Source organism: Monodelphis domestica, chromosome 8 (genome assembly GCF_027887165.1).
Source record: "Monodelphis domestica isolate mMonDom1 chromosome 8, mMonDom1.pri, whole genome shotgun sequence".
Classification (NCBI taxonomy): Eukaryota; Metazoa; Chordata; class Mammalia; order Didelphimorphia; family Didelphidae; genus Monodelphis; species Monodelphis domestica.
This window is the reverse complement of record NC_077234.1, coordinates 93,333,888-93,355,875: the sequence shown is the minus strand read 5'-3', so window position 1 is coordinate 93,355,875 and position 21,988 is coordinate 93,333,888. Positions and strand designations below refer to the sequence as shown.

Below are 21,988 nucleotides of genomic sequence, written 5' to 3'. Positions count from 1 at the left end.
TTGAAATAAAAACTTATACAATTCAGAACTGCTTGACTGGCTGGATAAAAAGAACAGTTGTTGATAGTTCAATGTTACTAAAGCAGGAAGTTTTCAGCAAAAAGATACCCCACAGAAATCTGTTTGACCCTTTTTTGTCAATGATTTGGCTAAAGGCCTAGATGGCACACTCATCGTGCTTGCAGGTGATGCAAAGCTGAGCCAACCCACTCAGTGACTAAGCCAGAGTCCAAAAGGATGGTGACAGGTTAGAGCATTTTTGACTGAATCTAATAAAGCTAATTCAGTATGATAAAATATAAGCCCTTTCCATCGGGTACAAGCAAGCAACTTCACAGTTCAAGATGGAGGAGGCACGGTTAGACAGCAATTTGTATGAAAAACATCTGAGGGTTTTCATGGGCTCATACATCTCAGTATGAGACAAGAAGGTGAAACAGCAGCCATAAGAGCTAACACCATATTGGACTGTATTAAGTAAGGCATAGCTTCAAGGAATAAGGGGTTAATAGTCTCCCCTGTACTCTGCCATCATCAGAATTTATTTCAACTATTATATTCAGTTCTGAGCGCCATAGTTTAAGAGGGAGAATGACAAGATGGAGAGTGTCCAGGAGACAACTAGGATGGTAAAGAACCTTGAGTCTATGTTGCATAGGGACCACCTGAAGGAACTAGAAATGTTTAGGTTAAAGAAGGCAAATCTTAAAGTGCATATTCTGAAGGGCTATCAGATGGAGGAGGGATTCGGTCTGTTCAGCCCTAGGAAGCAGAAACAAGAGCAATGGGTGAAGGCTGCAATGAGGCAAATTTAGGCTTGATATCAGAAAAAAAAATTCCTAATAATTAGAATTCCCCAAAAGGGGAATAGCCTACATTGTCTTCCAGTAGGATTCCTTGGGTCTTCAAACAGAAGCTAGATGACCTTTGACAGATATGTTCTTGTGGGGATTTCTTTATGGTATTGGTTGGGATAGATGGCAGCGAAGATCCCGCCCAGTGCTCAGATTCTGTAATTCTGTGATATGGAGGAGACTTGAGGAAAGAAGAGAACAGCTGCTTTCGGGAATATGAGAGAATAAATTAGGAAAGATGAACAGATTGCTATGCAGCAGTGAAGGCCCAGGTGAGATTAGGTAACATAAATTAGCAGAGGACCCAGTTGACACAATTGTAACTTTGCTCAGAAGCTCATGAATTGGAGCAGAAAAGATGAAAAGTTTTGGGGTAACCCAAAGTTGGGATTTGGCATTTGTGAGAAATAATAGGAAATGAGGGATAGCTAGGTAGGTGGATCAGTGGATAAAGAGCCAGGCCTAGAGATGAGAGATCCTGGGTTCAAGTCGGACCTCAGATACTTCCTAACTGTGTAAGTCTGGGCAAGTCATTTAGCACCAATTTCCTAGCCTTCTGCCATGGAACCAGTATTTAGTATCAGTTCTAAAACATAAGAGCTTTTTTAAAAAAATGATTCAATAGTAAAGCATGATATATAGTTTAAATAGTTATACAATTATTATAACTATGCAGTTAAGACCATAAAGAGAGGAAAATCATTCAAGAGTAAGAAATATAGACTAGAAGATAAGCTGGAGACTAGAATATGGAGCTGGAAACAAAAAAAAATAGGAAGAATAAATACGAGAAGATCACTGACATCAAAGGATAGATTTAGGAGATACAAGGTAGAGGGAGGAACAGCACAAGAGGAATTTATGATCAGTGAGGAAGTTAAGATTTTAATATGAGAAAGATGGCAATTTTATGGGTGATGGTGAGATCTAAGGTGTGGCCATCTCTGTAAGTGGTTCATCTGGAATGATAAATCATGGAGATTGCAGGAATTGATTCACTTGAAGGCCAAGGTACTTGAGGGGTATGCTTTTGTGTATATTGAAGTTCCCATGTATGAGGGTAGGGATTGGAATGGAGAACACTGTAAGTCAGATAATCAACTTCTTGACAAAAGAGAAGAGTGACCTAAAGGTTAATAAATAACTGAAACAAAGATATGAACAGGAGGATATATACAGATGGATTAAAACTCCAAAAAAAAGTATTTGCTGAATGATTTTGGTAGAGAGACATTATGGAAGTGGTAGTAAGGAAAAAGGAGCATGCCTTCTTCTCTTGGTCCACATCAGAAAGTGGGGCATGAAAGAAAGAGCTTCTAATACTGGATAGAGTGGCAAGAATAGTTTCTTGTGGAGGGAACCAAGTTTCTATGAATGTAAATGTGTGACCCTGGGCAAGTCACTTTACCTTGATTTTTTTGGTTTCCTCATCTATAAAATAAACTGGAGATGGAAATAGAACACCACTCCATATCTTTGCCCTGCAAAATGACATGACTGGAACAAATGAACAATAAAGAAGGTGGTAGGTCATAAAAAGAGGTCTAGAATAAAGGAAAGTTTGTTAATGATAGAAAATTTCAGTGTGTACAATGAAGGGTAGAAGAAGAAAGGAGCTGGAAAGGAAGGAATTTGAGTTTCATGCAGATGAAAGACTATACAGTATCCATCTGTTTTCTCTTCATACTTCAGGGAAGAAGAGACTGAACCAGCAGGAAGACTGCATCTGTACTGGTGAATACTTGGTGATCAGATACCTAGAGGCCTGGCTGAACTCACAGACATCTTTTGCCTCATCTGCAAGACCACACACTGAAATGATAACTAGCATATGGACAATGCATGTAACTCCTTGTCAGACTTGGGATATGAGACCTTGGGCAAGAGGCTTGGCATCTGAGCCCTTGATGGTTACAAGGGGCTAAGCTGTTGACATTTTACCTAGATGATATGGCAAAGCAAGAAAAAATAGTCCTCAGAAAACAGGTTTTAGAGAAAGGAGACTGACAAATCCAGTTCCTGATAGGGCTCAAGGTCAGGTCCCAAGGCTTGGGGGCCAATAATAGTCAAGAAAGAGGAGGTGCTAGGTAAAGACGGTGTCAGTGAAAGCTTCCACTTTCTTGAGCACTTGATGGTAATGGATAGCTAAGGCATGGTTCAGTGACCCAGGGCAGAGTAGATACAAGACAATAGATTCCAGGCAGTGATAATTTAAAATGTATAGGATGTATAAGGTGTTCTGGGAGGACTTGCACCTCTAGAGTGAGGGCTTGCTGAGCTCTGTTCAGGGCTGTACATCTACCTTTGATATCCACCTTTCATTCATCTCTTACCTGTACCTTTAAGAAGCTGTAGTATGCCCTATAAATCCATTGATGAAGCAGGACCAAACTAGATTGAAAGTAACTGACAAGCCTAGTGCCCATCAGTGAGTTAGGGGTTATCTCCCCAAGACATTTGCCCAGTGGATTGGGCAAATGAGAACAATTTGTTCTGATGGCCATAAAGGTGGCTGAAATAAGGACTATGAGGTGCTTAGAGCTCAATCAGCCATCAAGGATTAGTCTTCTGTCCCCCAGGTAGAGTAGAGAAATGCCACAAATAATACCTGGATTTTAGAAAAACATTTTAAAGTCTTGCAAAATGTAATTTTCAAAAAAGGCTGAGATATGGACTGGAAAATAGAATCTTCAGATAGTATAAAAAACTTGACCCAAAGAATGCAGATACATTAATATCATGAATCAACACAGACAATGGTCTCTAGAAGAAGGTCCTGGACATCTGATCTCAGCCATAGCCATTTTTTTTTATCAATTACTTGGAAAATTTGTAGATGACTTAAAGCTGAGCAGACTAGTTAGCCTGTTGGGTGGTAGAACTAAAATCCATAAAGACCTTTAAAGGCTATGAGTAGGCTGAAGCTAATGAGTTGAAAATGGATGAGAATAAACAATAAGTCCTGTGCTTGGGTTCAGAAAGTCAGTTAGACAAGTATGGGATTAATGAAATGTGTCTAGACCACAGTTCCTGTGAAAAATCAACAGTGATAACATGGAAATCATATAACCAATGCTTGGTCTGAGGGTGCAATAATTGAAAGAAGTAGAATGTGAAAAATGGAAGAGGTAGAAGTCCCACTAGAATGGTCCATAGCACTGAGATTAGTTCTTTTTCTTTTATTTGGTCAATTTCAAACATTATTCCTTGGCCATAAAAATCATATTCTATTCCTCCCTCCCCTTCCACTGGCCCTTCCCATAGCTGAAGCGAAATTCTGCTAGGTATTATGTGTGACCTTGATAAGAACCTATTTCCATGTTGTTGATGTTTGCACTAGGATGTTCATTTAGGGTCTATATGCCCAACCATATCTCCCTCAACCTATGTGATCAAGTAATTATTTTTCTTCTGTTGCTTCTACTCCCACAGTTTTTCCTCTGAATGTGGATAGTGTTATTTCTCATAGATCCCTCCAGGTTGTTCAGGGACATTGCATTGCCACTAATGGAGAAGTCCATTACATTCAATTGTACCACAGTGTATCAGTCTCTGTGTACAATGTTCTCCTGGCTCTGCTCCTTTTGCTTTGCATCACTTCCTGAAGGATGTTCCAGTTCCTATGGAATTCCTCCACTTTATTATTCCTTTTAGCACAATAGTATTCCATCACCAACATATACCACAATTTGTTCAGTCACTCCCCAATTGAAGGGCATCCCCTCATTTTCCAATTTTTTTGCCCCCACAAAGAGCGCAGCTATGAATATTCTTGTATATGTATTTTTCCTTATTATCTCGTTGGGGTACAAACCCAGCAGTGCTATGGCTGGATTAAAGGGCAGACAGCCTTTTAGCACCCTTTGGGCAAAGTTCCAAATTGCCCTCCAGAATGGTTGGATCAATTCACAACTCCACCAGCAATGCATTAATGTCCCCACTTTGCCACATCCCCTCCAGCATTCATTACTTTCCATAGCTGTCATGTTAGCCAATCTGCTAGGTGTGAGGTGATACCTCAGAGTTGTTTTGATTTGCATTTCTCTGATTATAAGAGATTTAGAACACTTTTTCATGTGCTTATTAATAGTTTTAATTTCTTTGGCTGAAAATTGCCTATTCATGTCCCTTGCCCATTTATCAATTGGAGAATGGCTTGATTTTTTGTGCAACTGATTTAGCTCTTTGTAAATTTGAGTAATTAGACCTTTGTCAGAGGTTTTTGTGGTGAAGATTGTTTCCCAATTTGTTACTTCCCTTCTAATTTTGGTTACATTGGTTTTGTTTGTACAAAAACTATTTAATTTGATGTAATCAAAATTATTTATTTTACATTTTGTGATTTTTTCTAAGCCTTGCTTGGTTTTAAAATCTTTCCTTTCCCAAAGCTCTGACATGTATACCATTCTGTGTTCACCTAATTTACTTATAATTTCCTTCTTTATGTTCAAGTCATTCACCCATTCTGAGTTTATCTTGGTGTAGGGTGGCAGATGTTGTTCCAAACCTAATCTCTCCCATACTGTCTTCCAATTTTCCCAGCAGTTTTTATCAAATAGTAGATTTTGGTGCCAAAACCTGGGATCTTTGGGCTTATCATAGACTGTCTTTCTGAAGTGACTTACCCCAAATCTATTCCACTGATCCTCCTTTCTGTCTCTTAGCCAGTACCATATTGTTCTGATGACCACTGCTTTATAGTATAGTTGAAGATCTGGTACTGCAAGGCCACCTTCCTTCACATTTTTTTTTCATTATTTCCCTAGGATATCCTTGATCTTTTGTTCTTCCAAATGAACTTGTTATGGTTTTTGCTAATTCAGTAAAAAAGTTTTTTGGTAGTTCGATGGGTATGGCACTATATAAGTAAATGAGTTTGGGTAGGATGGTCATTTTTATTATGTTAGCTCGTCCTACCCATGAGCAGTTAATGTTTTTCCAATTGTTTAGATCTAGTTTTAATTGTGTGGAGAGTGTTTTGTAATTGTGTTCATATAGTTCCTGTGTTTGTCTCAGCAGATAGATTCCTAAGTATTTTATATTGTCTAAGGCGATTTTAAATGGAATTTCTCTTTCTAATTCTTGCTGCTGAGAAGGATTGGAGATCTATAGAAATGCTAATGACTTATGTGGGTTTATTTTGTATCCTGCAACTTTGATAAAGTTATTGATAATTTCAAATAGCTTTTTAGTTGATTCTCCACAAAGAGTGATAGATTGGTCTCCTCAATGCCAATTTTAATACTGTCAATTTCTTTTTCTTCTCTAATAGCTACTGTTAGTGTTTCTAGTACAATGTTGAATAATAGAGGTGATTCAGCAGGACAGTATACGAAAAACCCAGAGAACCCAGCTTTTGGGACAAAAATCCACTATTTCATAAAAACTGCTGGGAAAATTGGAGGACAGTGTGGGAAAGATTAGGTTTAGATCAACACCTCATACCCTACACCAAAATAAATTCAAAATGGGTGAATGACTTGAGCATAAAGAAGGAAACTATAAGAAAATTAGGTAAACACAGAATAGTATACATGTCAGACCTTTGGGAAGGGCAAGATTTTAGAACCAAGCAAGACTTAGAAAGAGTCACAAAATGCAAAATAAATAATTTGGAATACATCAAATTAAAAAGGTTTTGTACAAACAAAACCAATGTAACTAAAATGAGAAGGAAAGCAACAAATTGGGAAGCAATCTTCATAAAAACCTCTGACAAAGGTTTAATTACTCAAATTTACAAAGAGCTAAATCAGTTGCACAAAAAATCAAGCCATTCTCCAATTGATAAATGGGCAAGGGACATGAATAGGCAATTTTCAGCCAAAGAAATTAAAACTATTAATAAGCACATGAAAAAGTGCTCTACATCTCTTAAAATCAGAGAGATGCAAATCAAAACAACTCTGAGGTATCACTTCACACCTAGCAGATTGGCTAATATGACAGCTATGGAAAGCAATGAATGCTGGAGGGGATGTGGCAAAGTGGGGACATTAATGCATTGCTGGTAGAGTTAAGAATTGATCCAACCATTCTGGAGAGCAATTTGGAACTATACCCAAAGAGTGATAAAAGACTGTCTGCCCTTTGATCCAGCCATAGCACTACTGGGTTTGTACCCCAACGAGATAATAAGGAAAAATACATATACAAGAATATTCATAGCTGCGCTCTTTGTGGGGTCAAAAAAATTGGAAAATGAGGGGATGCCCTTCAATTGGGGAGTGACTGAACAAATTGTGGTATATGTTGGTGATGGAATACTATTGTGCTAAAAGGAATAATAAAGTGGAGGAATTCCATAGGAACTGGAACATCCTTCAGGAAGTGATGCAAAGCAAAAGGAGCAGAGCCAGGAGAACATTGTACACAGAGACTGATACACTGTGGTACAATTGAATGTAATGGACTTCTCCATTAGTGGCAATGCAATGTCCCTGAACAATCTGCAGGGATATAAAAAACACTATCTACAAGCAGAGGATAAACTGTGGGAGTAAAAACACCGAGGAAAAGCAACTGCACAACTGCAGGGTGGAGGGGATATGACTGAGGAGAGACTCTAAATGAACACTCTAATGCAAATACCAACAACACGGAAATGGGTTTGAATCAAAAACACATGTGATACCCAGTGGAATCATGCGTCGGCTATGGGGGGGGGGGAAGAAAATGATCTTTGTTTCCAATGAATAATGTTTGGAAATGACCAAATAAAATAATGTTAAAAAAATAAAAATAAAAATGTTAAACAAACAAACAAACAAACAAAAATAATAGAGGTGATAATGGGAATCCTTGTCTCACTCCTGATCTTATTGGGAAGGCATCTTGTTTATCCCCATTGCAGATGATATTGGCTGATGGTTTTAGATAAATACTGTTTATAATTTTTAGGCAAGACCCTTCTATTCCTATACTTTCTAGTGTTTTCAATAGGAATGAGTGTTGTATTTTGTCAAAGGCCTTTTCTGAGTCTATTGAGATAATCATGTGATTTGTGTTGGTTTGCTTGTTAATATGGCCAATTATGTGGATGTTTTTCCTAATATTGAACCATCCTTGCATTCCTGGTATAATCCTACCTGACCATAGTGAATAACCCTCATGATGACTTGCTGGAGTCTTTTTGCTAGTATCCTATTTAAGATTTTTGCATCTATGCTCATTAAGGAGATTGGTCTATAGTTTTCTTTCTCTGTTTTAGACCTGCCTGGCTTGGGAATTAGTACCATATTTGTGTCATAAAAGGAATTTGGTAGCACTACCTCTTTGCTTATTATGTCAAATAGTTTGTATAGTATTGTGATTAGCTGTTCTTTGAATGTTTGATAGAATTTACTTGTGAATCCATCAGGCCCTGGGGAGTTTTTCTTAGGGAGTTCTTTGATGGCTTGTTCAATTTCTTTATCTGATATGGTATTATTTAAGAATTCTCTTTCTTCTTCTGTTAATCTAGGCAATTTACATTTTTTGTAAATATTCATCCATATCACCTAGATTGGCATATTTATTGCCATATAATTGGGCAAAATAGTTTTTAATGATTCCCTTAATTTTCTCTTCATTGGAGGTGAGGTCTCCCTTTTCATCTTGGATGCTGTTATTTTGGTTTTCTTCTTTCTTTTTCTTTATTAGATTGACCAGTACTGTGTCTATTTTGTTTGTTTTTTTCAAAATACCAGCTTCTAGTCTTATTTATTAGTTCAATAGTTCTTTCACTTTTGATTTTATTTATTTCTCCCTTAATTTTTAGGATCTCTAATTTAGTTTTCTTCTGGGGATTTTTAATTCGTTCACTTTCAAGTTTTTTGATTTGCATTCCAATTCATTGATCTCTGCCCTCCCTAATTTGTTAATATATGAACTCAAGGATATAAATTTCCCCTTGAGTACTGCTTTGGCTGTATCCCATATAGTTTGAAAGGATGTCTCATTATTGTCATTTTCTTCGATGAAATTATTAATTGTTTCTATGATTTGTTCTCTAACTAACCGATTTTGGAGCATCATATTATTTAATTTCCAATTGATTTTTGATTTTGCTATCCATGTACCCTTACTGCTCATTATTTTTATTGTGTTATGATCTGAAATGGTTGCATTTATTATTTCTGCTTTTCTGTATTTGTTTGCCATGTTTTTATGACCTAGTACATGGTCAATCTTTGTGAATGCACCATGTGCTGCTGAAAATAAGGTGTATTCCTTCTTGTCCCTATTTATTTTTCTCCATATATCTATTAACTCTAATTTTTCTAAGATTTCATTCACATCTTTTACCTCTTTCTTATTTATTTTTTTATTTTATTTATCTAAATTTGGTAGTGGTAGGTTCAGGTCTCCCACTAGTATAGTTTTACTATCTATTTCCTCCTTCAATTCCACTAGTTTCTTCTTTAGAAATTTGCATGTTATACCATTTGATGCATACATGTTGATTACTGATATTTCCTCATTGTCTATACTCCCTTTTATAAGGATGTATTTACCTTCCCTATCCCTTTTAATCAGATCTCTTTTTACTTTGGGTTTGTCAGATATCATGATTGCAACTCCTGCCTTCTTTCTATCAGTTGAGGCCCAATAGGTTTTGCTCCAAATTTATTTAATTTATTTAATTAAGTTTATTTAAATTTAAATAAATTAATTAATTAAATTTAGTTAATTAAAATAATTAATTAAGATTTAATTCTAATCTTGTGTCTACCCATTTCAGGTGTGTTTCTTACAGACAACATATGGTAGGATTTTGAATTCTAATCCACTCTCCTATCTGTTTTTGTTTATGGGTTAGTTCATCCCATTCACATTCAAGGTTATGATTGTCACTTGTGTATTCCCCAGCATTTTGATATACTCTCCTAATTCTGTCCTTTCTTCTTTGGCTATATCATTTTAAACAAGTGGTTTGCTTTTAATCAGTCCCCCTAATCCCCTCCCTTGATATGCTTCCCTTTATAGCCCCTCCCTTTTTGTTCCCTTCTTATTTTTTAGGGTCTGTTAAGTTCCCTCCCCCCTCTCTTTCCCTCCCTTTTGGTACTCCCTGCCCACTCCCCCCTTAGTTTTCCCTTCTCACTTTCCCTGTAGGATAAGATAGAATTCAAGACCCCAATGTATCTAGATGCTCTTCCCTCTCAGAATTGATTTCACTGAGAGTAAGGTTTAAGTATCACCTTTTAGCACTTTCTTCCTCTCCTTCTTATGAGAGTATTCTTCCCCTCCCCTTCCCATGCATATCTTTGTGTGATAAAGATTATCCTATTTATTTTATTTCTTCAAGTATCTCTTGGTGCCATCTTAGATTCCCCCCTCCCTTTTTCTTTTTTTTTTTTGAATATCATCTTATAGCACTTATTACCCCAATCTCTTTCTGTGAATGATTCTTCTAATTACTATAATAGTGAATATAATTTTTGAAAGTTACAAATAACATTTCCCCATATGTTAATATATATGTTTGTCTTATTATAGCCCTTAAAGAAGAAAGTTTGAATAAAAAAAATATTTTCCCCCTTTCCCTCTCTTTCTTATTTGCCTGTTCTTGTTTCTCTTGATCTTTGTGTTTGAATATCAAATTTTCCACTTACTTCAGGTCTTTTATTTATAAATACTTGGAAATCTTTTATTTTGTTGAATGCCCATACTTTCCCTTGGAAGTATATAGTCAGTTTTGATGGATAGGTGATCCTTGGTTGAAGACACAATTCTCTTGCCTTTCTGAATATCATATTCCAAGCCTTGCGGTTCTTTAGTGTGGAAGCTGCCAGGTCTTGTGTGATCCTGATTGGTGCTCCTTGGTATCTGAATTGTCTCTTTTTGGCTTCTTGTAGAATTTTATCCTTAGTTTGAAAGCTCTTGAATTTGGCAATTACATTCCTGGGAGTTGTCTTTTGAGGATTTAGTGTAGAGGGTGTTCTAGGAACTCTTTCAATGTCTATTTTGCCCCCTTGTTCAAGAACATCAGGGCAGTTTTCTTGGATGATTTCTTGTAGTATGATGTCAAGATTTCTGTTTATGTCTGGCTTTTCAGGTAGACCAATGATTTTCAAATTGTCTCTTTGTGATTGGTTTCCCTGATCTGTCATCTTCTCAGTGAGATATTTTATGTTTTCTTCTATTTTTCAGTCTTTTGATTTTGCTTTATTAATTCTTGCTGTTTTTGCAAGATCGTTGTCTTCCAATTGCCTAATTCTGATCTTTAAAGACTAGTTTTCTTTTTTTCAGTTTGGTCTGTCCTGCTTTTCATGGCTTCCAGCTGTGTCTTCAATTGGGAGTTCTTGTCCTTTAAATTGTTATTTTCTCTTTGAACTATTTCCCTCTTTTCTTGCCAGAAGCCTTCCATCTTTTTGATAAGCTCCAATTTAAATTCTTCAAGAGCTTGTGGACAATTTCCATTTTTTGAAAGTTTTGTGAATTTATTTGAATTTCCTCTTCTATTTCCTCTGTAGCCTGGGTTTTTCTTCCTTAAAAATTTTCCAGGGTCTACCCCTTCTTGTTTTTCTTGGAGGGAGGTTGTTGTTCCTGGGCACTATTTGCCATCACTGTGGAGGTTTTTCCTTCCCTTTTTAGTCAGAAATCTGAGTGAGATGGGCAGGCTCTCTGGGTATGGAGTTAAGGAGCAAGGATTTTGCCTGAGGCAAGCTCTCAAATTTCCACAGTTTCTGCTGTTTGCTGCCCTACTTTGTGCTATCTTCCTGCAAGTTCCCACAGTCTGTGCTCTTTGGCCTGCTGCGGTTTCAGGTCTAGTTTCTCTCAGGGATAGGTCTTTGGTGGTCTTAGTCAGATGCCTAGGACCTAGAGGTGCCCCTCACTCACTCTAGAGATGCCCCCTCACTCACTCACTGATTCTGGGGCACACTGGCTCTGAGTCTGGCTCGGTAGGTGGGGTGGGGGAGGGTAGAGCAGCTTGCATTTTGGTGGGAGCTTTTTCACCCCCTTATAGTGTGGAAATACCCAAATCCCATGTACCTTCAATGCTACACCCTACTGTAGAGTCCCTTCATTCTTATGAATTTGTTTTTTTTGGTCTTTTGAAGTAGTCTATATCGGTGGGTGCTGAGGAAAGAAAGACTGTATCTAGACTGCCACCATGTTTACCCATAAGTCCATCTGAGATTGGTTCTGCATGCCATATTTAAGAAGATCATTGACAAGTTGAAACACTTCTAGACCAGAATGATGATTCTCAGAATCAAGCCATAGAGGAATCTGTTGAAGCAACAGAATATTTAACCTAGAGGATAAGACTGATGGGGAACATTATAGGTAGTTAAGTGGCACAGTGGATAGAATATTGGACTGCAAATGAGAAAGATCTGAGATGGAATCCTGAATCAGCCATTTTTAGCTATATGACCCTGGGCATCGCAGTTAACCTCTCAGTTTAGTTTCTTTGCCTGTAAAATGGGAATAATAATAGCACCTACTTATTCATCAGGCCTAATTTAATAACAACAAATATATTCTACATAAAGAGTTATTCATGTGTTGTCTTCCCCCATGAAAATGTTAGTTCCCTGAGAACAAGGACCCTGTTTTTACCATTCTATCCTCAGCACTTAGCACAGTGTCTGGCACATAGTAGATGCTCTATAAATATTTGCTGGTGATGGTGCCTCCTTAGCACCATACTTATTTGTATATATTTTGTAGCCTTCCTATTAGACCAAAAGCTCCTTTAGGGCAAGGTTTGGATTCTCTTTCATCTTCGAATCCCTATGCCTACCACATTGCTTTGGAAAGCAGAACTGTAGCATTCATCTAATACTTCCATGTTTGCAAAGTACTCTACATGTATTATATGATCCTCCCAACAATCCTGGGAAATGTGTTATCATCCTAATTTTTCCCCATTAGGAAACTGAGACAGAGGTGAAGTCATTTGCTCTGGACAAGAGTGATCTAGAATCAGACCTTACAGGCTTTCAGGTTTGGGCATACCATTAAATTTTACAGTGTGATTGTTTATATCTCAGAAATTGGCAACTGCTAATAATTAGAGCTTGATTTATTGTTTTGTTGATTATTTAGACTGAAGAAAATGTTAGTAAACCTAAAAGCAAGTGTCCATACTTTTTTTGGGAAAATCTGATAACTTAACATTTGTTAGCACATCCTTCTGTTGCTCTATAAACATTGCTTGATCTCAGCAGGAATAGAAGAGAATGCTCAAACAATGAAGTCATCACCAGCCTAGGAAATGTATAATAAATAATAATAATAGCTGGTAAAAATAATTTTATATAGTGCTTTAGGGTTTGCAGAGTACTTTCCACCCATTATCTCATTTGTGCCTCACAACACTGCTAGTCACTCAACTAGTAAGTGTTTGTGATCAGATCTAAACACAGATCGGATCTTCCTGACTCCAGCTGAATTCAATAATTAATGTAACTAATGTCATTAATAATCATAATAAAGGATAGTTTTAAAAATCACAGAAAATGCCTTGTGAAACCTGGAAAGACTACATGAACTGATGCAAAGTGAAGTTAACAGAACCATGAGGATATTGTACACAATAGTAGCAATATTGTACGATGATCAACTGTGAAAGACTTGGCTATTCTTAGCAATACAATGATCTAACACAATTCTGAAGGATATAACAAAGAATGCTATCCACTTCCAGAAAAAGAACTAATGAAGTTTGAAAGCAGATCAAAACACACTATTTTTCACTTTAGTTTACTTGTATGTGTTTTGGGAGGGTTGCTTTTATATGAATGAATCTCACAACATTATCAATACAGAAATAAAAAGGAAGTGCCTGTGTGGATGTGTTGGTAGGAAAATATGTTAAGTACCTGTGATACTGAGGCTGAAGATGGTATAGCTTCTTGATAATGTCTAACCATTTTCCAATGTCCTTTCCAGCTGTGATGTTCTCAGCTTCTGTGCACTTACCAAGAGTATTTATCCCCAACCAGAGCAAATAGTCAGCAGTATTTTAAATGGAACACTGCAGTTATGTCAGGGTATTATGTTGTTATGGTATACTTATCTCCACAGCTAACTTGTAATCAGGCTTATCTTATTCATTGAACAACTGTAAAAACCATTTGAAGGAGATACAGGCTTCTGGAAATTGGGCAAAACAAAAATCACAAGCCAAGATATCACTGTTATTTAATAGTGTCAACTAAGAGGTGATGTGATGGTAAATTGGCTTTGGCAATCAGTACTCTATGATGGACTGTTTAGCTTCTCTTTTCCATTGTTGTTGTGGTTCAGTTGCACAGTCTTGTGCAACTCTTCCTGACCCCCTGGACCATAGCACATCAGGTCCTATCCTCAACTATCTCCTGAAGCCTATTGAAGCCTATGTTTATTGCTTCCATGATAGTATCTATCCATCTTGTTCTCTTCCATCCCCTTTTTCTTTTACCTTCAGTCTTTCCCAACAGTCTTTTCCGAGTCCTGTCTTCTCATTATGTGACCAAAGTATTTGGCCTTCTAGTGAATAATCTGAATTAATTTCTTTAAGCATCCACTAATTTGATCTGCTTGCTGTCCAAGGGACCCTCAAAGGTCTTCTCCAGCACCACAATTCAAAAGTGCTGATTCCTTATATCTATGTAAATAACATATCCATTTCTTGACAGAGAAATCAAGAAATTTGAGGCACTTAAAGACAAAACAATCTATGTGTGTATAAACGGGAGCAAGTCATTTGGCGTATTTAACTTTAATTTAATTTTAATATTAACTCAACTGACTTGGCTTCCACATCTGTAAAATAAGGGTAGTGGATTCTAACTAAAATCCCTCCCAGCTCTAATATTCTTTGAATGAGTCTGAGACATCTGTAGCTTTGGATGCCTTTTATTCAGTAGACGCATCTGCATCATTATTGCCATAAGAGCTGAGTAAGCCCCTACATCCAATGGGCTAAATGACTTGAGAGCTTTGCCAATTCCCTCCCACAGTATTTGGCCTGACAGCAAAGTAAGTAGATGAGAACTAAAATCCGATTGTCCTAAACCCTCTCCAGTTACTTAAGTCCTCAGGAATGTTGTCACCTGAGTTTTCTACTATTCATTATCTAACTCATCAGCTTTCTATGGGTTCAAAACCATGTAACAAGTATCTCTGTGCAGAGCACTGAGATATAAACGAATGAAAAATTGTAGAATGGTTGGAAATATAGCACCTGTTGTATACACTGCATTATAAAGGAATGAAAGGGGAGGGGAGGGGAGGGAAAGGGAGGGAAGGGGAGGGAAAGGAAGGGAAGGGGAGGGAAAGGGAGGGAAGGGGAGGGAAGGGGAGGGAAGGGGAGGGAAGGAAAGGGGAGGGAAGGGAAGGGATCATTTGAGTTCAGGTCTTCTTATCTTTATTCCCATGGAGGCTAAGTCAAAGTCACCCAGAAGACCAGACTTAAGTCCCTAGTTCTATTACATGACAATATATATAATTCACAACCTCTCTGAGCCTCGGTTTCCTCATCTACAAAACAGGATTCATCAGTTCCTTTCCACTAGTTCATGAGATTGTTGTGTAGATCATATGAGCTAATGTGCATGAAAGCACCTTGTAAAATGAGAGGATTGGATGCAGCGGCCTCTGAGGTCCCTTCTAACTATAAATCTCTGATCTCAAACTGCAAAGTGGTCTGCAGATGTAAGAGATTAGTCTGCATAGATAAATCTTTTTAATGGTTTGGTTTTTCCATTTTAGATTGAGAGTGGGGACCTGTCTTCAGTTCTGAATAATATCCTGGTACACTGTAGGTGCTTAACAAAAATGCTCATTAATAAGAGGATGCGAGACAGTACATTTGGCACATGCTCCTTCCTCTTCACCAGTGCCCAAAGTAAGGTGGCCTTCAGCAAGGTCTCTGTGTTTAAATTAAGCGTATCCATGGCAGCAGTGGAGAGGAAACTCCTTGGAGGAAGAATGGTGTCCCTTGTAATTAGATTGTGCTTTCCTTTGTAACTCCCTCATGAAATGCAAAGGGCTGTAGATGCATCATTGGCCTTCTCCATGGCTCTGAGGTCAGCTTGCTTTTTTTGCCGCCGAGAGGGCCTTCCACATGACCCTACCTGCCACTGAAATGGAAGAAAAGCCACTTCCCTAAATGAGTCTGCCCAGAGCCGGCCCAAACTCCTCAAAGCAAGAACCCTGCAAACACATGGCATTCGTTCTTTAAGGAATTCGTACATACACTTGGCATCGACTTCCAGCCCTTTCCATTATGCTAATTCCTCTCTGCCCAATATTCTCATTCCTCCCTCCCCATCTCCCCCACCCCCATCCTGGGGGAAAGAAGCTGATTGATGCTGCAGTCAGAATCCATCCAATTTAGCAAAGAGGGTCTGAATGACTCGGGACCATTGAACCGCTGCAGCAGTCAATGCTTTCTTAAGCACATGCCAAAACAAGGGCTTGGTCAGCAGGTGTCCTCTGGGCTGCGGTGAGATTGGGCATGCAAGGATGCACACTGGTTGGTCGGTTTGCTTGTGACAGTTAGGCCTGGATAAATGCCAAGGTCAGGCAGTCTATGGAGGGCTATCTTAATATTTCCTCTTTGATCTGTCTCCACTTGCTTTTACTCTGATGGTGGGGAAATACTGCTCTAGCTTGGTGGAATTGCTCCCTTCTAGGTCTAAACTGTCTGTCCTCAGTGTGTGCTTATTTATTATTCAATTATTATTGTTATTGGATATGCTCATAGCTTCTTGCCCTCTGGGTGCATTTACAAGTAAGACAGGAAAATCCATGCCAGCTTAATGGTTTTAACTAAGAAGAGCACACCAATTCTGAAAGCCTTATTTGTTTAGGGATGCCTTCCTGAGGGTCTGCCCAAACTTGGACTGTCCAGTTAGGGGCAATTGAGTCACCGATGCTTTATGTTTCACAGCCATGCCTTCTTCACGAGGAAGTTTGGAGGGCAAAATTGTCTTTATGTAAGTTTTATAGATCATCATTCCTCACGAATGCAAATTCCCCAAGGACTGTGACTAGTTTTGCTCTCTCTCTATCTACCCCCAAGCACTTAGCACAGTGCCTGGCACATAGTGAGGGCTTAATAAATCCTTTTTGGTTGTTTGCTCAAGAAGCTGATTGTCAGAGGTCAATGAGATATGTGAACTCAGGGCTTTGAGAGGAAGAAGTCTCAACTGCCCTTGAGACTACAGCACTTGTTGCTTAAAAGACCCACCTGTTTGATTCCAAGACAGAAGGCCAGGGTTTTTTAAAAAGCCCTACTTGGAGGCAGTTAGGTGACTCAGTGGATCGAGACCCAAGCCTAGAGATGGGAGATCCTGGATTCAAATATGGCCTCAGACACTTCCTAGCTGGGTGACCCTGGGCAAGTCACTTAACTCAATTTAACTTAACTTACCACACTTTTTGTCTTAGAACTAATACACAATATTGATTTTAAGATGAAAGATAAGGGTTTAAAAAAAACCTACCTGTGCTCTCCTGTTTATACATGTAAACACACTATATCTGTATCCTACAAAATCACTGTCTCCTGGCCATAAAAGCCAAAGAATTATAAGCAGTTTTCAGAGGGTGAGAAAAAAAAACCACTTTGTTCCTAGGGTTTTGTGTCATCAGGAGATAGCTACCTGGCACAGTAGATAGAGCACTGACCTTGGAGTGAGGAAGATCAGAATTCAAATCCTGTCTCAGATACCTAGCAGTTCATATGGCTTTGAGCAAGTCTCTCGGGCTCAGTTTCCTTATGTGTAAAATGAAGATAATATACTTTACAGGATATATACTATACAGGATAATATACAGGATAGCTGTATGGATCAAATGAGATAGTATTCACAAATCTTTAAGTGCTCTCTCAATTCTAGCTCTCTCAGTAGATTCTCCTTCATGCATTCTGTAGAGGATTCAAAGAATTTCATTTTCTACACTGCCCAAGAACCTTGATGCAAAATCAAAGACTTGGGAGGTATCTACAAATTGGTTCAAGATGCTGTTCTCTAGGTGATTTCTAGCATCAACAGAATTCAAGAGCACGACTACTTCCTTAAGTAACTGTTGAACAGTGTATGGATGGAAAGGACCATCTTAGAAGAATGTCTACTTGACTGGGATATATCCAGAAGAAGGTGAGCAAGAGAATGAAGGGACTTGAAAGAGCAGGACATATGACAATTGCTTAAAGGAGCTAGAGAGAAGAAAAGACTTGGGAGGAAGAGGAATGAGAAGGAGGAGGACGTGAGACCCATCTGTAAGTAGTATATGGCGGGCTCTCCTAAGGAAGAGGGATCACTTTTGTTGTGCTTGACTCCAGAGGACAAAAGTAGGAACAGTAACATTAACTTTTAGGTGGGGGGGGGGGAAGATCTGTGGTTTCAATGACATGGAATGTTCCTATTGAGAAATTTCATGAACCAAGGATCATCACTTGTTCTGTAATTTACAGTCTCAGAGAATTGCCTGAGACACCGAAAGCTTCCATGACTTCCCAGAGTTATGAAGCAGTACTAAATCCTGATCTACTTGACCAAAAGGGTAGTTCCCTCCCCTCCAATCCATCTCACTTCTTAATAGCATTAATACTTTCTCAGATTAATGTAGTATTTTAAGATTTACATAGAGTTTTTCTCACAACCCTTTGAAGTAGGTGAAACAAGTATTATTCCATCTTACAGGCAAAGAAACTGAGTCTTACATAGCTAGCAATTATTGGCACTTGGATGAACCTAGATCTTCAGATTCCAAGTCCATAGTTCTTCCCTCTGTGGGCAATAACAGATAGAAGTTATATAAAGGAAGATTTTAGTTCCATGTGAGGAAAAGCTAGAACTCTCCAAAAGAATGGGTTGGCTTGAGAGCTAGTGAGGTCTCTGTCACTAAAGGGTATTCAAGTAGAGGCTAGATGGCCACTTATTCAGGATGTATGCCAAGAGATTCCTGTTTATTTATGGATTAAACTAACAGGCGTCTGCTGGATGGTGTGATAGTGCAAGGAATGCTGGGCCTAGGATCAGGAAGGCTCATCTTCCTGAGTTCAAATCTGGCCTCAAATACTTATGAGCTGTGTGACCCTGGACAAGTCACTTAAACCTATTTGCCTCAGTTTCTTCATATGTAAAATGAGTCAGAGAAGGAAATGGAAAACAACTCCAGTATCTTTGTCAAGAAAATCCCAGATGGGGCCATGAAGAATCAGGCATGATTGAAATGACTGAACAACAACAACAAAACTAGCCTCTGAAATTTGGTGATTCTGGCAAATTATATTACTATGTTTGACAGGTAAGTCAGAAGACTCATAGATTAGAAGAGAAGGAAACCGCCATGTATTCTGTGGCCTCTCTCTCTCTCCTGCTTTACCAATTCCATATGGACCTGAGCTTTCCTGTAATTAACACAAAGATCATCTGGGACTCATATGATTGTCTTGCTCCAGCTCTGTGTCTGGGTCATTTATGTATGAGATGAATATTTTCATAGCACCCACGTGCCCATGATTTTATGCTAGAAGCTATGCAGAAATTAAATCTGACCTCTGGATTCCCCTGAGAACATCTTTAATGCTGCTTCCATTTCTCTTTCTGAGATTCCAGTGGAAATGATAACAATGTGCTGAGAGTCAGAAGGCAGCATGATGCACAACCAAGAATATTGTATTGGGAGTCCAAAGGACCTGGATTCAGGTCCCTTTCCTGTCATTTAGCAGCTTTGTTTCCTTAGATAAGACATTCCACCTCTTTAGGCTTCAATTTCCTAATCTATAAAATTGGAGGAGAGAGACTGGATTAAATCGAGAGTGCTTAACCTAGGGTTTGGGACCCATTGGGGTTATATTTTTCTAACTGTACTTCAGTAAAATTGGTTTCCTTTGTAATCCTCTGTATCTTATTTTATACATTTAAAAATATTATTCCGAGAATAATTCCAAGGAATTGTCCAAATCCAAAGAAGAATTCCAAAGAATTCACTAGCCTCCCAAAGGAATCCTTGACACACACACACAAAAAGTGTAAAACCCCTGGATTGGGTTTATTTAAGTTCCCTTCAAGCTCTAAATCCCTGATGGCAGTCAGAGTAATTCTAGCACAATATTTCCTAGGTGGTTTCCTTTTCAAAAACCTCTGAAGACAAGATAGGACCAGAACACCTACAGCCATCATACAGGGTCTGGTAAGAAAGAAATCTCAGGAAGCCAATATATCATTTTGTCAGGGCTGTTTGGCTGCTTAGAGGCTATGGGCCCCAAGGTCTGCTGTAACAGTAGGTTATATCTGGAGGGAAGCTAGGAAAAACAGCAGTACTTGGCATTCTGCATGAACAGAAACTTGGTGTAGCCCTCCAGCTCCGGCCAACTAGCTGGTTCCAGCACCATTGTTGGGCAAATGATACATGTAGGTTTGAGGTGAGGAATTTTGCTTATTCAGCCCTGGCTTGCATTTGACCTTAAAATATAATATCTACAATGAAATACTTGAGAACAAAATTCAGAGTAATTTAAGCACTAAGGAAAGTTTGCTGATTGCCTATTGATTGGTTCTACCACTGCTGTTATCTGACCAGCAAGTAACTGTGTCACCCACCAGCTGCCCTCGGCACATAATTTGCCAACCACAACAGGAAAGCATCTGAACAAGGTGGCATTCCGTAGGATGCTTTATTAGGGATCTATTTTCATCTCAGTCTGCCTTGCCCTTCAGACATATTCTCACTGCAATTCTCACTTCCTTCTGCATCTGTAAATAACTTTCATTTCTTTTTCTCTACTGAATGATCCATTCCTGATCACCTTTCTGAAATATTGTCAGTCTGTACCAGGGAGCCCCCCATACCTTTCCTTACTCAGCTATTTGAATCAGATGATCTTTGGATTCTGGAAAACAATAATAATCAACTGTTCCCTCAATAGATTCTCCAGGGAGAATATAGATATAAATATAGATAAAATATGTTATAGATTAAATACAAATGAATATCCAAAAGGGGAAAACAAGAAATATTTCAGGGATTTTGTTCACTTGTTTGGGGTGGGGAGATGAGGTATTACCATGCTAGCTATTGGTAAACATTGCAAAAGATCTGGGTGATGCAGGAGAAATGGAAGATATCACTCATCTTAAGATATCTACTAGAAAATAGAATTCCTAGTTTACTGGCAAGGGCAACCTGTGAAGAGAAAAGATTGTCTTAAACTAGAACAGGGAACTAGAAACTGTTCTTTGAGACTATAAACCATCTCTTCCTTGACAGTCTTTCCTCAGTTTCCTTAATACTGCTCTACCATGGCTCTCTTCCAATTTCTCTAATGGTTCCATAGGAGACAGCATAGTGAACTGGAAAGTGGGTCAAGGACCTTTTCTGGTACTATTTATCCTGTCTTGAGCCACATATTCCTGAAGGGAAGCCATAGTTGAGATGTGTGGAGGGTAAAAACAGTAAATTCTAAAAGTGATCATTTGTCTGCTGTCATAGTGGTCGTCATTGCAAAAACCTTGTTGTGCTGATTCAGAAACAGCACAGTGAAACTTTTGTCCCCATTTAAAGACTGATGGTAGCTGGACAAATAATGTTCCCTTTATCCCAACTCAAACTCAAGCAAAGGGGAAACTAGTGAATGTACATACAAAGAAGGAAACCTTGTAGAAATCCCATCATGTTGTAGCAAGTCTCAGTATCACGGCATCCTTAAAATGACCAAGAAGGTCCCAGAGTAGATGCCTATAGATGGATGAATGACTAAATAAATTGTGATGCATGAATGTAATGGAATATTTGCTGGCCTATAAGAAACAATGGCCATGACTAATATAGAGAAACATGGAAAGACATATAAACTAATGCCAAATTATGTAAGCTGAGCCAGGGAAAACAATATATACTGGGAATAGTACATAGAATGATCACAAAATAATCAAAATCAAAGGTTGCAAAATTTAAAAGACCAAACTTGATCCCAAAAAAGAGCTTTGAGAAAACACTTCCCTCTTACTCCTTTAAAGAGGTGTTTTCCCTCCATACTCCTTTTCATGAGTGTGGAACATTGAGTATAATGTCATGGTTATTTTTTTAATGTGTTAATTGATGATGATGGTTGTTTTCTTCTATTTTTTATTTTAAAAAATTGTCTGTTAAAAAGGATCATGCTCTGGGAGATGGAGAATAAAGGGGAAGGATCCTGGGGAAAT

At 38.4% G+C, this 21,988-nt stretch overlaps 1 protein-coding gene across 4 annotated transcripts in view; it reads right to left on the bottom strand.

The window, feature by feature from the left end:
- SIAH3 (siah E3 ubiquitin protein ligase family member 3) overlaps positions 1–21,525 on the bottom strand; it is a 138,625-nt gene extending 117,100 nt beyond the window's left edge. For 3 of the 4 annotated variants that reach the window (XM_007501581.3, XM_007501582.3, XM_007501583.3), the window contains exon 1: positions 21,428–21,525. The gene's annotated coding sequence lies outside the window, so the exon portion shown is untranslated. Of the gene's footprint in view, positions 1–15,490; positions 15,911–21,427 lie in introns of those variants that run through there. The other variant, XR_008914104.1, reaches the window with a different exon arrangement.
- Positions 21,526–21,988: the final 463 nt, after the last annotated feature.